Below are 6,659 nucleotides of genomic sequence, written 5' to 3'. Positions count from 1 at the left end.
ACCAGTTATTTTGAACAAGGAATGTAAAATGATTTAAGAGGGAACGTGAATGCATTCTAAGTTTAGAGAGCAGGCCTGCCCGATTAGAGTCATCTGACATGAATGAAGATGAATGAAGCGAATGAGATGACGTGTGAATTCCCCGAGTAAGCATTATGATGTCACAGTCACTGTTAAAGAGCACATCTTGAATGAGCTTTTTTTTTTTTTTTTTTTTTTTTTTTTTTTTTTGTGCATTGAAAACAAATCTAAGATTTTGACAAGTAACGTAATTTCTTTTTACTTAAAGGTCAAAATTAAATCGTGGCAAGTGAACAAAAATTGATTTCTTTTTAGGTACTTATTGGCAACATGATATAAAGAAGAGACTGAATTCTTATGTATTAGTCAGTTCCTTTTAACTCGCGAGAACAAATAAGTAATGTAAAAAATTTGAGAAATAGCGAAAAAGTTGCCGTAGATTTTCGTTTGTTTGTGTCAAGGAATAAAGTAAGTGATGGGAATGATTGTAAAACCAGATATTTGTGACACACGGTAATTTTAGCAGAAGAGTTAAGAGATCTGAAAGCTAACATGGGACCCAGGCGAACTAGACACCATGTCAGCATAAGCCTTGACAGGCACCCTGTGTGTTGAAGAATAGCTTAGTCAAGCAATAAACTATAATTCATGTAATGAATTTCTAAGTTATTTACTTATTTTTGAGTATTGAGGGAATCATATCAACATAACAAACTTTGGGTTAGATGGTAATAATAAGTAGCAATATCGTTGCCTTCATTGGTCAATTGATGTTTGATAAGAAAAAGTTAAGTTTTATGTCAGATTATGTTAGAGAAAAAAAGATGCGTTTTGGCGTAAAAGTAGAATGTAAAAGGTTGATTTGATTATAATTAAGTAACTTGATGAATCCATGAGATAAAGCCTATTATTTTAGTGGCTTTGTGTACGTTTAAAGACCAATAAGAGGCTAGTTAATTCCTCTTCAGAATTATGTAAGTCTCAGTAACTTGTCTCAAGATCAAACAAGACCCTGTTTTGTTTTCTTTTTCTGTTTGTGTAGTTTGTTTATGCCGTAATGCCTGTTTGTGTATAAATTAAGGACGTAAATGTAAGATTTTGAGCTCAGTTTGTTTGTTGGGTTTCAGTATTTTTTACATGCTATGTTTTCTTGTTTTCTTTTTCTGATGTTTCTAGCTTCAAGTTCTTTGCTCTCTAAGAAATGCAAGAAAGATGCGAGGTAGAAAGGTTTGGTGATTGTTGGAGAGTTTGGGTCAGTAGAATTCAGCCCATGTGAGTCCCTCTGCGTGAATGTATGAGGTGCGAAGAGAGAGAGAGAGAGAGAGAGAGAGAGAGAGAGAGAGAGAGAGAGAGAGAGAGAGATGCGAGATTGTGCACGCTCAGGAGCATCATCAATATGTTCGCAGAATGATAAAAAAAAAAAAGGAAAAAAAAAAGGGGGAGATGGCTAAATGAGAATTTGTCTTTGTGTCTGATGGTGTCAGAGCTTTATGAGATAGTTTATTGGAAAAATTGTGAGAGAATTGGGTTTTTTAGCTAATGATTGTCCCTTAAGGATAGAGAAGTAAGAAAGTTTTTCTTTGAAGCTTTTTCTTTTTCTCTGGAAATTGATTAAAGAAATAATTTTTTTTTTGTTTTTTGACCTCAGTGACAGGTTATGAAGGATTTGTTATGATCTGAATAAAGTTTAACATAATTTGGGGTCAGTTTTGACTTTGGAGGAATTCTATAGCGTTCAGTTGTAACTTAAATTGACATTTTCCGCCCTGTATTTTTTGTTGTTTGAGGTTTAACGTAGATCTGTTCGGAATGGTTTTCCATATTCGTAACTACACTAGGAAGTTTCGCTTCCAAATTAGTTCTCTGTGATGTGTTGCTGCACTCCCCTAGAGAGATTAGTTCAGCAAACGTTTAGTTGGGCTCCACAAGGTACTAGAAGAATTAGAAGCCCCATGGCCTACATGGCTTAGGACTATAAAGTGTGAGGTAGGAGATGATGATGTGGTGGTAACGCAAGAGCCTTTTTTTGCAAGATGAAGGTCAGCTTGGATGAAAAAGTGTCCTAGAATGATTGTTGTTTGTTTGCCAGTGTTCGAGTTCGGCTTAGTTTAAGTGCTAGCAAAAGTGATGAGACATAACAAGATAGGAATGTCGTTGTTGTGTAAGCATTGTATGTAAACTGTGTCTCTATTGTGAAACTTCTGTCATAAAGCTTGTTTTCGGTTGTGATGCTTTCGATGTGTCAGCAGATTGACCAGATTGGAATTTGAACGATTGGGCATGAAGACTTTGAAAACATGGCCCCGATAATGATGTCGTCATGCGGGCGCGCTTGGGAAGAGAGAGAGAGAGAGAGAGAGAGAGAGAGAGAGAGAGAGAGAGAGAGAGACTTTCCCTTACTTGGGCGTCGAGATGCCCTTAGAGTTTTTGATGTCCCTTGTTGTGAGTTGACAGGTGCTGATTGAAACTTGGGAATTTGGACATTCCTGTTGTGGATGTTGAATTTTTTTTTTCTTTTTTCACCGTCTGGTTGGACTGATGTTTTGTTTTGATGGAGGGGAAGAAAGGAGGCCAGATTCTTACGCTGGCAAACCCTTTCTTAGGAGATGTTGCTTTGTTGCTCTCAAGTAAGATGCTTTGAGGAAGACCGCCACCGAAGTTTATGCAATGAACGTGGAGGTCGGGGAAACACCCCTACCCAAGGAGTGGGTCCGGGGATCCCAGGCAGGCCTTACTTAATGCAGAGTATAGGCATAGCTCAAATGAGTAGTTGTAATGGTACAATTTTTTTTTTTTTTACATGGATATCTGCAGAAGCCTGCAGAAGTGTTCCGAGTGGAGGAACAGAGCTTTGTTTGACTATGATACTTTTTGTAAGTATGATACAGTTAGTTAACTGCTGATGGTGATACGCATTAATTAATTTTTGGCACAACTATTTTTTTTGTTTTTATGTACTAGTACCTGGGTTTGTAAACACTTTACTAGTGTGATATAGCTATATGAAAATATTATAGCTAATAACATTTAAGATGATTTTTTTCATTCTGTGTACAATGGTCATGATATATTTGTTTTGTGTATTTCTTTTTACACGTGATTTCTCTGTGGATATGTGCACATGTGTTGATTTTCTGAGGAATTATACTTTGGGGGAGAAACTTTTCTTTTAGGTAATTTGAGAGTTTTTAGCTAGCAACTATCATTTTTACTTTGGAACATAATGAATTATTATTATTATCATTATTACTATCCAAGCTACAACCCTAATTGGAAAAGCAAGATGCTATAAGCCCAGGGGCTCCAATAGGGAAAAATAGCCCAGTGAGGAAAGGAAATAAGGAAATAAATAACTGAAGAAAACAAATTAACAATAAATCATTCTAAAAAAAGTAATATCAAAAGAGATATGTCATATATAAACTATTAACAACGTCAAAAACAAATATGTCATATATAAACTATAAAAAGACTCATGTCCGCCTGGTCAACAAAAAAACATTTGCTCCAACTTTGAACTTTTGAAGTTCTACTGACTCAACAACCCGATTAGGAAGATCATTCCACAACTTGGTCACAGCTGGAATAAAACTTCTAGAGTACTGGGTAGTATTGAGTCTTATGATGGAGAAGGCCTGGCTAATAGAATTAACTGCCTGCCTAGTATTACGAACAGGATAGAATTGTCCAGGGAGATCTGAATGTAAAGGATGGTCAGAATTATGAAAAATCTTATGCAACATGCATAATGAACTAATTGAACGACGGTGCCAGAGATTAGTATCTAGATCAGAAATAAGAAATTTAATAGACCGTTAGTTTCTGTCCAACAAATTAAGATGAGAATCAGCAGCTGAAGACCAAACAGGAGAACAGTACTCAAAACAAGGTAGAATAAAAGAATTAAAACACTTCATCAGAATAGATTGATCACCGAATATCTTAAAAGACTTTCTCAATAAGCCAATTTTTTGTGCAATTGAAGAAGACACAGACCTTATATGTTTCTCAAAAGTAAATTTGCTGTCGAGAATCACACCTAAAATTTTGAAAGAGTCATACAAATTTAAAGAAACATTATCAGTACTGAGATCCGGATGTTGAGGAGCCACCGTCCTTGACCTACTTACAATCATACTTTGAGTTTTGTTGGGATTCAACTTCATACCCCATAATTTGCACCATGCACTAATTTTAGCCAAATCTCTATTAAGGGATTAACCAACCCCAGTTCTACATTCAGGGGATGGAATTGATGCATATGCAACAAGCTTATTTTCTAGGTCAAACCACATGTCATGTGTATATAGTATGAAAAGTAATGGGCCAAGAACACTACCCTGTGGAACACCGGATATCACATTCCTATACTCACTATGGTGCCCATCAACAACAACTCTTTGAGATCTACTACTTAAAAAATCAATAATAATGCTAAGAAACGACACACCCACTCCCAACTGTTTCAGTTTGAAAAAAGGGCCTCATGATTAACACGGTCAAAGGCAGCACTAAAATCAAGGCCAATCATACGAACTTCCCGACCACAATCAAGGGATTTCTGTACTGCATTAGAGATTGTAAGAAGGGCATCACATGCTCCAAGGCCTTTACGAAAACCAAATGGCAAACTAGGGAATAGATGATTACCTTCAGCAAACCTATTAAGACGTTTTGCCAGAAGACGTTCAAAAACTTTAGATAATATGGGAGTTATGGAAATTGGGCGGTAATCAGTGGGACTTGAGCTACCACAAACACATTTACATAGAGGAGTAACATTATCCATTCTCCAACAAGTGCTAAAAGCTCCTCTTCTTGCTAACTTGCGCAAAATAACAGATAACTTTTGAGATAAGAAATCTGCTGTCTTTATAAAAAACAAAGGAAAAATACCATTTGGGTCTACACCTCCATAAGCATCAAGGTCCATCAACAGAGCTTTAATCTCACGAGATCGAAAAGCTAAACTAGTTAGTTTAGCCTCAGGAAAACAGGAATGAGGAAGTTCAAGTTTTTCATTACTCTGTTTACTGTCACAAACATCAGCCAAAAGGGTTGCCTTTTCCTTTGGACAGTGCGTGACTGAGCCATCTGGTTTAAGTAAAGGAGGAACTGTTGCATCTACACCAAAGAGTGCAGATTTAAGGGTAGACCACCATTTATGTTCCCGAGTTGTACCAGAGAGGGTTTCTTTTATGATTAAATTGTACTCCTTTTCAGTTGAGGCATAAACTCTCTGAGCAAAAGCTCGAAGCTGAGTATAGTTGTTCCAGGTCAGATCTGATCTGTTACCCTTCCAAAGGTGATAGGCCTCCTGCTTCTCCAAATAAGCACGTCTACAATCATCATTGAACCATGGTTTGTCCTTCATTCGGTACCTTAGCACACGAGAAGGGATACGCCTATCAATTATATTGACTAGATTCTCATTCAAAGGGACAACAGGATCTACACTATTATATGATTGTGACCAATTCAAGCACAAAAGATCATGCAAAATCCCATTCCAGTCTGCTTGGGATTTCATATAAATTTTACAGGAATATTATACATTAGGGACAGGCTGCTCAGTCTTCACTAATAATGAAATCAAGGCATGATCAGAAGTCCCGACTGGAGAACCAACCTTACTAGTTATAACGCCAGGGGAGTCGGTGTATACGATGTCCAAGCAATTACCAGACCTGTGAGTAGCTTCATTTATGATCTGCTCACAGCCTGATTCAGAGGCAAAGTCTAAAGCTCTTAAGCCATGGCGATCGGTAGGAGAGATAGAACTTAACCACTCCCTATGGTGAGCATTAAAATCACCAACAAAGACAAAAGAAGCCTTTCTATCATCTTCTTGTATCTTAGCCAAAATGCTAAGAAGACAATCGAAGATAGAATCATCCATGTCTGGATTCCGGTAGATCGAACACAAATAAAAGTTGTTATGCCTGCCACAAACTTTTATTACCTGAATCTCATGACATCCACATTGATAGCAGGACTTATGAGAAGCAGGGTACTCGGTCCTAATATACACCGCCATTCCCCTGGGCCTAGGAATGACATCACGTTTCTGCATTATTGGCTTCTTAAAGCCAGTTATAAGGAGCTCAGATGAGTGACTCATATTAGAAACCAAAGTTTCTGAGCACAAAAGAATATCATACTGTCTGGACGCAAATGTATAATGTATTGTGTTTACCAGTACTATATCTTAGATCTCTTTCAGACTGAGAGTCCAATGAATGAGCCAGAGTGTAGGCTTGACATATGAGGTCATTAATTCTTTTTGTACTATGACTCCATCCACTAATGGACTGTAGGATTTAGAAGAGTTAAGTATTTTTAGATAAAGATAACTTTCCGTTGTATAAATTGTAACTTTACAGTCACAGTCCTCTATGATATGTTTTCTTAATAAGATATGTAACATTCATACATTTTTATATATAAAGTATGTATATCATGAATACAGACATGTGTAGTGTTAATTGATGATTAATTCTCTTTTTGAATGGATTTTAGCATGTGTTACTGATAATATGTATTTTTGATGAGTTTGAGATGTGAATTTGTTTTCATTTATTGATAATTGTTCACCAGTTTCCATTTGCTGTGAAATGTGTTGACTATTTCATATGAAT

Source organism: Palaemon carinicauda, unplaced genomic scaffold (genome assembly GCF_036898095.1).
Source record: "Palaemon carinicauda isolate YSFRI2023 unplaced genomic scaffold, ASM3689809v2 scaffold41, whole genome shotgun sequence".
In the NCBI taxonomy this organism is placed as follows: domain Eukaryota; kingdom Metazoa; phylum Arthropoda; class Malacostraca; order Decapoda; family Palaemonidae; genus Palaemon; species Palaemon carinicauda.
This window is presented reverse-complemented; position numbering follows the sequence as displayed.